The following is a 10,405-nucleotide window of genomic DNA, read 5'->3' as shown; positions in this document are numbered from 1 at the left end:
GAAGCTGAAAAAAAGTATTGCAATGACCCAGTGGCTTGAGGTGCTGTGGAATGGAGAAGATGGTTTTGAGGTTAAGCAAATCAATGGGAGGGGAAGGCAATACACAGTCAATCTTGACAAAAGAACATGCTCATGTGGGTACTTTCAGCTAGCAGGGCTTCCTTGCCACCATGCAATCAGTGCAATATACAAATGCCAGAAGCAAATTGATGATTTTATTAATCCTTGCTATTCAGTTGAGGTGTTCAACACAATATATGAGCACTGCTTGCAGCCTGTGGAAGGTGAGGAGATGTGGCCAGTGTCACAAAATCCTAGGCCTGTAGCACCTGATTATGTGAGGATGAAAATGCCAGGAAGGCCAAGAAAGAATGATAGGAAGAGAGAAGAACAGGAGAAACCAAAGGGGAAGAAAATGAGCAAGCATGGCATCATTATGAAGTGTTCCATGTGTGGAAATCCAGGACATAACAAGTCAGGATGCAAGAAGAATCCTGAGAAAGGCAAGAGGAAGAATGCACATCTAGCAAAGAAAATGAAGAAAACATTTGAGGTATTACATTGTATTATATTTCTCCCTGATTTAATTGCTTTTCCATTATGAAACTGCTTTTCCAGAATTACATTGTATTCTTTTCAGGGACCTCAAAGTACTACTGCTGGTGGTACTGCATCAACTCCCCAAGCACCACCAGCTAGATCAACTCCTCAAGCAGCACCAGCACCACCACCAGCTAGATCAACTGCAGCAAGAGGGAGAGGAACTGGAGCTGCAACATCTTTCAAGCCTCCAAGGAAGAGAGCTGCAACATCAGAATCTGGGCCATCCTCAGTGCATCCTCCAGCAGCTACATCAAGTTCATCAAGAGGGAGAGGAACTGGAGCAAAAAGGGGGAAAAGAACTGCTGCATCTGCAATGCCAAGCTTATCTTATTTCACTTGCTCAGGGAACTACTAAGTTGCTGATGTACTAGACCTTTGTTTTTTCACTTGCTCAGGGAACTGCTGCATCTCCTTTTGTTATTGTTGCACTGATGTAACTTTGCAAACAGTGTGCTCTTTTGGATAATGTTCACTAGACCTTGAAATATTGTCTCCAAATGCCCAGTGGCTTATCTTGTTCATGATCAGTGAAAACTTCTTTTGGCAATTGTGCTTCTTTTATTTTCTTGTTCATTATCTTGTTCAATTTTTGCATATACAAATGCCAGAGCATATAGAAATGCCAGAACATATACAAATGGCAGCATTACAAATGCCAGAACATATACAAAAGCCAGGATAATTTCAACATTGGTGACAACATTTCAGATTTCAACATAGCATCATTTCAACACAAATGGCAGCAGTGCCAGATCACATTTTTCATTTAAAAGGATAGGTTTGCATCATTTGAACACAAATGGCAGCATTGCCACATCACAAATTTCAGAGCAAAAGGACATGTTTGCATCATTTCAACACAAAAGGCAGCATTGCCAGAGAACTACTAACTGAACAACTCAGTTCAGTACCATTTTCCCTACCACTAAACCTAGCACAAACACCATGAAAACAAACACCACATTCATATATTTGATCTTCAGTGCATCTATCTCTGCATTCTTCTCTTTCAGTTGTGCTTGCAGGGACAAAAGCATCATGCCTTCTCTTTCAGATTGATCTTCAAACATTGGGGAAACTGCATTTGCATCTTCAGACCGATGCCCAATTGCTTGACCCTTCAATCTCCAGACTTCATCACGCAAATCACCAATCAACTCACTGAAGAACTGTGGGAGTGGATCATCATGCCATTCAACATAGCCACAACCACCACTCTGCCCATTTGTCCAAAATAAAAATTCAGAGAAGTCTGGAGCAGAGGGGTAGAAATGAAAAGAAAATCGAACAAACAATCCTCACCAGTGCATTCACGCAAGCGTAGTTCCTCCTGCCAGGATTTTGACGGCTCCAGGAGATCCATCTGGGTGCCTTCAGTCGCGGATTGCAATGGCAGAGCTTGGGCGGCTCGTATGCCATTGCATCCTTCCTGTACCGCACCGGCGACCTACTTTCCGACTCCCTCCTTCCGCTGGCTCGACGGAATCCGGGAGCAGAAGAACCCCACGACATCACCGTCGCCGTGGATCGCCGACCAGCTTTGCGAATCACCGCCGCCGCCCAGCTATGAAGAACCCTAACCCCGAATCGCCACCGCGCCCTTCTGTTCGACCACGCGCACACTTAAAGCTAGAAAGCCACGGCACTGTGCTTGGCCCACCAGTCAGAAAAGCAACCCTGCTTAATCCTTGCCACGTCAGCGTTTTCTAGCCTAAAACCACTGTCAGGTTCAATTTAAACCGGGATTAGTCAGTTCAGGGTGCGAACGACGGGGATTTGAAGGTTGGGGTTTGATTCGCCGAATCTCTACAAGATCAAGATTTAAAATGGACTTTTTTCGATGGAAAAGCAGGGGCAGCGCGCGGGTCATGGTGGAAAAAACCGGCACGAGCCCGAGCGCGGGACCGGGTGAGAGGAGGAATATTGTACCGCCTGGTGCGCGCGCTATGGGTGCGTGCAGGTGGTGGGGGTGGTGGTGGTGTGCCCATCATTTCCACTATTCCTTTCTCCCTCGCTCTCTCTGTCTCGCCGCCCCCTTCCCCCATCCTCCTCCCCCACCCCACCCCGCCCCACCCCGCGCCGCCTTTATCCGTCTCCCTCCCTCTATACACCAGGGAACAGACACCTCCGTACTCCATAGCCCACACCCTTCCATCCTCCAACCCCACCCCCTCGCGGCATCGAAATCCAAGGACCCATCCATCCGTCCATCCACCCTTCTTCCATGGCTCGGTGAGCCGCCGGAGGGTCGCCGTTCTTGCGCTGCGGAGGTTGGTTTGATTCGATCCCTCCCCCTCTCCCGCCCCCGCTCCACGACCCTCTGTCGCTCTTGCTCCGCTTGTTGCGGCCTCGCGAGGGAGGACGTCCGGTTGATTCGTTCCGCTCGCCTCTGTGGTTGCAGGAGGCAGCAGGGTTCTCTTCTATCAAGCATCAATCCCCTCTGTTCCCCTGTCGAGGGGCAACAGCAACGAGGAGGAGGAGGAGGAGGTTCTTTGCTTTCTCGTTCTTCCCGCGCGAGCAGGTTGGTTGCCTCGTCTGCCTTCCAGCCTGATTCCATTCCATCTGGTTATGCTGCTATGCTGATGCTTGATTGATTGTAGCCCCTTGTGTGTGTATCTCTCTGGTTAATGATCCGGAGGGATTTGGTGCCATTTCCACGAACAATAATCACTTTTTGATCGAGTTAGTAATCGTCGGCTGGTCCTGTCCTGTTCTTCCATCCCCGGGAACACAACACTCGATCCTTTTTATCAGTTTCTTTTTGTTTGCACCGTTTAGGTCCACTCCTTTTCACCCAAAGGGGCTAATTTTTTATGTTGCTCTTCCCCTTCCACTGCTTTCCACTTTGCGCTAATGGCCGGGGAGGTTGGGGTCCGTGCCTCATGCGGGTTGGGTCGATATTGATACTTGATACTAGTACAATACTAGACCAACTGATCAATGGATTCTTGCAAAACTCCATTCTCCTTTCCCCATTCTTGCGGCAAGCTTTAGCAGTTGCAACAAGTATGTTTGCTTAGCTGATAGATACGACTGGTAGTTTGTCATGTACGCACCCATCGGCACCCTTTGAAATTCAGACTATGTCTTGTTTGTTTATTCCTGCTCTTATCCCGTGATTTGATTTCTTCAACCAATTGTGTAAGGCGGAGGGGTGAAACGGTCTACTGGCCTAGAATCAACTTGGTTCGTTCTTATTTTATTGCATGGTTGTTGAAGGAACAAAAAAGACCGGCTGCGGACCAATCTGTTGACTTTCAATAATGGTGGTTGTTCAAGCCGTATTTTGACCAATCAGTTGACTTTTTTATTGGCTAGGCTGGGACACTGGGAGTTGGGCTAGGGCATATCCTGTCTGTTACTGATGACATGTCTTGGTACCCTGATGACATGCGAAGTGTAAGGGGAGTTTGCTTTGATAGTTTTGACCATAGCACACGCACCCTGCATAGTTATGAAAATGGATAGCTACTATAAAGTTGTTGTGATAAACACTTACTGAATTATCTAATTCTGATAAGGACAAAGTATTCAGAAAAAAAAATGCATGGTGAAAAATGTTCCTTTGATGCAGCAATCCACCACCATACCATATAGATTTGACATCTGCATTGACTGGACTATTGTTTCGTTTGATAGCTTTGGTAAATTGCATACATCACAAGCACATATTGAATTTTATTTTATCTTAACAACTTATCATTCTTCAGCGTCATGATATGGTTGAATTTCCATGACTTGATTCACAGCATTTTCCTGACATTGTTATCTTCTGTGTTGGACAGTTCAAGGCCCTTAAGATTAAGATTGGCGGTCACTCTTTGTCGATGGCGAACACGGGTTTATCACGGCGTAACTCTTGTCCAAAGGTGGAATACTGAATTACCTCTCCATTTTTGCAACCATTCTACTTTTCATTCAGGCATGGGGCATTTGGTTATATGCCTTTATTATGCAAGATGAAACCCTCTCGCATATGGCGGGGAAATCATGCTGTTTTTTTTTATGTCATAGAAGTCATGTGAGGGTGACATTCATTGTTCTTTCAGTTTCATCTTCGTGTACCTAAATCTCTGTGTATGCATTTATATGAATTGTTTTGCTTTTGTTAGGTTCACAGCTCATTGTGCAGTGAGCTGACTATGATGCTAGATAAAATCTCCTCTATTCTTCCATCAATTGAGGCAGCTCGGCCAGGATGTAGAGCAGGAATACAGGAATTGTGCAACTTATACCATATAGTTGAGAAAGGAAGACTCATAACTCAGCACTGCATCGAATGTAGTAAACTCTACTTGGTATGTTATTCCTGTGTTGATGGGAAACTCAAGATTCTAACATCCTAAATTTATTATTGATTCTTGGATCCTTTGTTGTGATTATTTGGTGCTTTTGGAAGGATTATTTGATGATTTTGGATATTTATGTTTCAGGCAATTACTGGAGAGGCGATTTTATTACGGTGTGAAAGGGTCAGAGACGCACTTAAACGGAGTCTCTTCCTGATTCAGAATATGGTCCCAACAGTATTAGCTAATCAGGTTAGTTGATTTATTATGATGTTTTACTCTTTTATTTTGTCATCAACTCAATTCATGCTAGGATAAATATAGCATAATCCCTCTCAGTGTTGCTTATCATGCAATTTCAGGCGTTCTTATGGTAGCATCTTCACTATTATTTTTGCTTTGATTGATTGGTTGTGGGAAATGTATAGGATTAGTGGATATCCATAGTCCCTATTGGTATTGCTTATCACAATCTCAGGCACTCTTATGACAGCATCTTCACTGTATTTTTGCTTTGATTGATTGTGTATACTTCGCTTGTAACACAGATTGCTGAGGTCCACAATGATCTCCGAGATGTAAAATTTTCTGTTGATCCACTGGAACAAGAGGCTGGCAAATCAATTTTAGAGATGCTTCGGCAATCTGATGCAACTGAAGAACTTCTACTTCAGACATTCATGCAGGCAGCTTCAAAGTTAAACCTGACATCTCCTAAAGCTATCTTAATTGAAAGAAGAGCGATCAGGAAACTGCTCGATAAGATTACTGGTACTGATGCAAAAAAGGAGCAGGTTCTTAAGTTTCTCCTACATCTTGTTACAAAGTATGGAAAGAACGTCAAACCAGACACTGGTGAGCGGAATGAAAATTTACAATCTGAAAGCAAGTCTTTGAGTCCAAGCTTAAGTCTTGCAAGCGATGCCAGTACTCCTGAAAAGTGCGACAAGCCAACATACTTCCAGGGATATGAGTATCAGAGTAGTATGTCTGGAGAAACCACACCACCTACAGAGTTCTGTTGCCCAATATCAACAAAGCTAATGCATGATCCTGTGATAATAACATCTGGACAGACTTATGAAAGAGAATATATTGAGAAATGGTTCAGTGAGGGATACAACACTTGTCCCAAGACACAAAAAAAGCTAGAAAACTTTGCGATGATTCCTAATACTTGCATGAGGGATCTCATTTGCAATTGGTGCAGAGAGCATGGTTTCACAATCTCAGATTTCCTTCCAAGCAAAGATTCCTACAGTTATTTGGCAGAGCAATTGCATGGTCACTCTATGTCAAGTTTGCACAATGTGTCAGTGCCTCTGATTGCTGGGAATGGCAGGAATTTTGTGATTGACCACAGCAGTTCATCTGTCGCATTTTCTGATGCCAGTTATGTCTCAGATTCCTCCCATGTGAAAGATATGGAGGAGCCGAAGGATAGTTTTTCTCAGTTCTCTTGGAGTGCAGACTATCAGAAGCATCTGTCATTCCACAACTTCAACCAGGGCATGTTCCTGACGTTCTTCTGCGAGCTGTCCAAGCTCCCATTAGAAATACAAGGAAGCTCCATTAAAGATCTGAAGAACATTCTTCACGATGACGATGATGTTTCCTGGGCTATGGCGTCCCATGGATTTGTAGAAGCATTCCTCGAATTCTTGAGAAATGATAGCAGCAGCTACAGTATGAAAGCTCAACAAGCTGGATTACATTTTTTTCTTAATTTCCTTTCCAACAGCAGGTAAGAGAATCAATCTTCTCTGACTAATCCACATCACCCTTTCATTAATTTAGATTGGGGTTCAGGCAATACTACATTTATCTATCTATTCTACTAGTTTTGTGCGTATCTCAGGCCTTGTGATAGCATTCTCAAAGACACTATTGTTTGAGTTGCAGGGCTAAGATTCCATCCATGGATGAAGAAGCATTCCGTCTTATCACGTCCTTCCTCGGTTCGGAGCTAAAAACTGAAGCTTTGTTGGTACTCCATGAACTGATTCAACACCTGAGTCATCAGCAATCCCGTCAGATGGCCTCTGTTGTCACTCCTCCAGTTTTGGCCATATTGGCACCTGAAGATATCGAGGGCCTTGAGCTTCCCTTGAAGATTATCTGTGATCTTTCATCCGATGCTGATGTGAAGTCAGAGCTGATTTCACTGGGAATAATCTCAAAGCTGGTTCCCATTTTGGCAGAAGGAAGCTTCGTCGAGTGCTGTTTGGAGATTTTGCGGAACTTATGCGACATGGAAGAAGCTATGGTGCTTATTACCAGAACAGACCGATGTCTTGGTTCCATTGCAGAGTATCTAGACACAGGAAGCCCTAAAGAACGAGAACTTGCGGTGATAATCCTTCTGGCAATATGTTCCCGTAGCGTGGAGGATTGTTCCCAGGTGATGAAGGAGGGCGTAATCCCCGCCCTCGTGGACCTGTCGGTGAACGGGATCGATGAAGCGAAGAGCTGCTCGTTCAAGCTACTGAATCTTCTGAGGGACATGAGGCAAAGCGAGCTCAACAACTCCTGTTCCCAAGAAGTGGCGGCCGCCGCCGACGTGATAGAGGATCCTCCCACCGAGAGCCCGATTCACAGGCGGCCAGCGTCGAAGTCATCTGGTTTTTTCCAGAGGAAGCTCAACATTTTCTCGAAACCTCGGTCCCTGACGCTGTTCTGAGGACCGAGGTTGTAGGCCCTGTACATGTTAGCAGTATACAACACTAACCGTTCTTTTTTTGGTTCTTGGCATGGATAGATGGTAGCAGTTGTATTGCCCAAATGAAATGCTTGGTGAGATGTTCTTTATCATCCTCGAGTCTTTCAGTATATATTGGTTAGCAGATTTGTCAGTCTTGCTGATTGTAGATGTGTGTATGAGAAGTAAAGAAAGACAGCTGGTATAGTTCCATCCATGTCTTGTGTGGCAAAAAGTTTGCCTCTCTGTGTGTAGTGTGTACCCTACTGTTCCACAGTAGCTGGAGAGCCCCAAATGAATGAAGATTTTACTCATCTTATCTCAACAAACCAGGGCAAGTGGCTCATCCTATTATTGCAAGAAAAGAGTTCCCTCCCATGCCTTGGGATAGGATTAGTAATTCTAAATGGAACTTTATCATCGACTCCAAAACCATCAGGCCCCTGCGTCGCTCTGCAGAGCGACACGGGCGGCTCCCAACCCTAGCCGCCGCTGTCCCTTCCCCTCCTCCCCATCTCCCTCGTCGCCTCCGGAGGGGGCCGTCGGCTTGCCGTGTAGCCGCTGGTGAAGAGGGCGGCGAGGATCTACCCTATTCGCTCCTGATGGTGACGATAGGTCGGCTCCGAGGCAGCGGCTTCGACGATGAGGGTGACGTCCTTCTTGCGGCGGGAGGCGCCCGCAGGGCGGCTGGCTGTGGCCCTTGCTGCATGGGCAGCGAGGGCACAGAGGAGGTGGTCATGGTGTGGGATACCCCGTTCTTCCCCATGGCCAGATCCGAAGACGGCCACTTGATGCTTGCTGCCCATTCCACCGGCTGGTTCGATCCTCCGCGAGTTCCTCTTCATGGGATCTAGCGATTAGCGTGGTGGGAGTTGGACTGGTTGTACAGAGGAAACCCTTGGTCGTCGGCGGCGGACACGACATCGACATCTGTGGTGCTGCGGGCGCCGGATCCCCAGTGATGGAGCCAGGAATTAAAGATTACGGGGGCCAAATGACACAAACTTTTGATTACATGGGCCAAGCTACACTAATGCATGTATTTTCTTCTAAATTGTACACTGTTCATCTTCAATTGGCAACAAATCAGTGATGTTAGGGGGGGGCCAGGCCCCTGCTGGTCCCCTGTCTCCGCCACTGCGGATCCCCCCTTTGAAGCGATGTTGAGGTACGTCTCCTCTAGTCCCTTCTTCCACCTTGCCTTGGTGAAAACCCCAAATCCTTGGGATTGGGCGGCGGTGGCGCAACAACGTTCGTTTCCACCTTGGTGGTGTCGTCTTGGGCGGTGGGTTGGAGCTTGTGGTGCAGAGAGCTCGGGTGGTTCCTGGAGGCGGCTCGGTCCTCTTGATCTTTGGCCATGTCTTCGGTGGCGATGAGACCAGTGGTGACAGGTGGTGTTCGCGAAGGAGGAGCGGCGCGGCATCCGGCACGTCGAGAACGGTGTCTCCTGGCGGCATGAAGCAGCGGGGGCTCGGTGGTGGACGCGTGCTGATGGACGAGCGCAAGATGATGGCGTTGTCCGGCGCCGTGATGGTGTCGACGGCAGGCCTGACAAAGTCGATGCATTAGTACGTGCTCTGAAGATGGATCGGTGGAAGACGGCAGCGACGGCCTCTGAGAGTGCGCCGGACCGGTGTGTGTGCCCAGACCCGGTATGAGGCTTGGTTCCGACTTTAGATGTTAGGCTTTGGTGTCGAGATGCAGAGGGTGGGGTCATCCTTCTTTTTTAAAAAAGTGGAACTTTATCGGTGTTTTTTTTTCTTTGCTGAAATTATCAGTGATGTTCAATGATACACACATACACACACACAAGTTGCCATGTCGTCAGCTGGAGCCGTCGTGCCGCACTCGATCAAGAAATGTGGCCGGCATCACCATCACGCAGAAATGCAGATATGCAATCATGCAATCGCCTTTGCTTGTGCCAATTGCTGGGCGTCCAGGTGCTCCGGACCCGTCCGCGGGCGGTGCTCGAAGGACCGCAGATCTGCTCCCTTTTATGTCACCATGCATGATCGGTCGTTCACCGGGCAAAGCAGAAAGAAAAAGAAAGACGGACTAAGCTCGCAATCATGCCGGTTTCAGCCGCCATGATTGGCTCGGGCTGGCTTAGCGGAGCACGGGTCGGGTGTGATCCATCATTCCGGAGATCGTTTGCTGTCGGACCCCGACCCCGGTGCAGGGAACCTGACCTGGTACGTGCATGCATGTATGGACTACTGGTGGCTCTCAACTTTTGGGTTTCGTCCCGTCTCGGTCCTTTCCTGAACGTTCGCTTTTCGCTGAATCAGCGCCGATAATGCCCATGGCGCGCCCGATCATTCCGCACTCGACGGTCGACGCCCATCCCAGTTATGGCCGTCCAATCGGTGGATGGATGGGCGGACTGATGCCGATCATGGTTGGATGTGTCTTCTTCGTCCTATGAATCTATGATGATGCCCAGGTGCAACGTCCGGTGTTCCCTTGATGTTGCCATACCGGCATCTTTGTTTGTTCCTCGCGTTCGGTGCAATGCAAATGCGCCAGTCTGATGAGCACCTCCCATAGTCCTCGCACCAGGGAAGTAACGAGTTAACACAGTTAGGGCATCTTCAATGCCCATCCAACGAAACACAGCTAAACTATTCGAGCCACGTGGTTTGGACATTCTGTGCCATCCAATGTCATGCATCAAACATCAACAGACAGGTCTGCACGTTTGAATTTTCGCAAACCAGAAGCAAAGCTAGGGAAGGTTTGCGAATGTTTGGACAGCCACCACATAGGCATCTGACACCCCGGGCCCAGTGAAAACCACCCGCAGCCCGCCCTC

At 47.4% G+C, this 10,405-nt stretch overlaps 1 pseudogene; it reads left to right on the top strand.

Annotated features, from left to right (window-relative positions):
• Positions 1 to 2,827: 2,827 nt before the first annotated feature.
• Positions 2,828 to 10,405, top strand: part of LOC119317584 — an 11,559-nt pseudogene continuing 3,981 nt past the window's right edge.

This window comes from Triticum dicoccoides, chromosome 6A (genome assembly GCF_002162155.2).
Source record: "Triticum dicoccoides isolate Atlit2015 ecotype Zavitan chromosome 6A, WEW_v2.0, whole genome shotgun sequence".
NCBI lineage: Eukaryota > Viridiplantae > Streptophyta > Magnoliopsida > Poales > Poaceae > Triticum > Triticum dicoccoides.
Note: the sequence above shows the minus strand (reverse complement) of the source record. Positions and strands in the feature narration are given on the sequence as shown.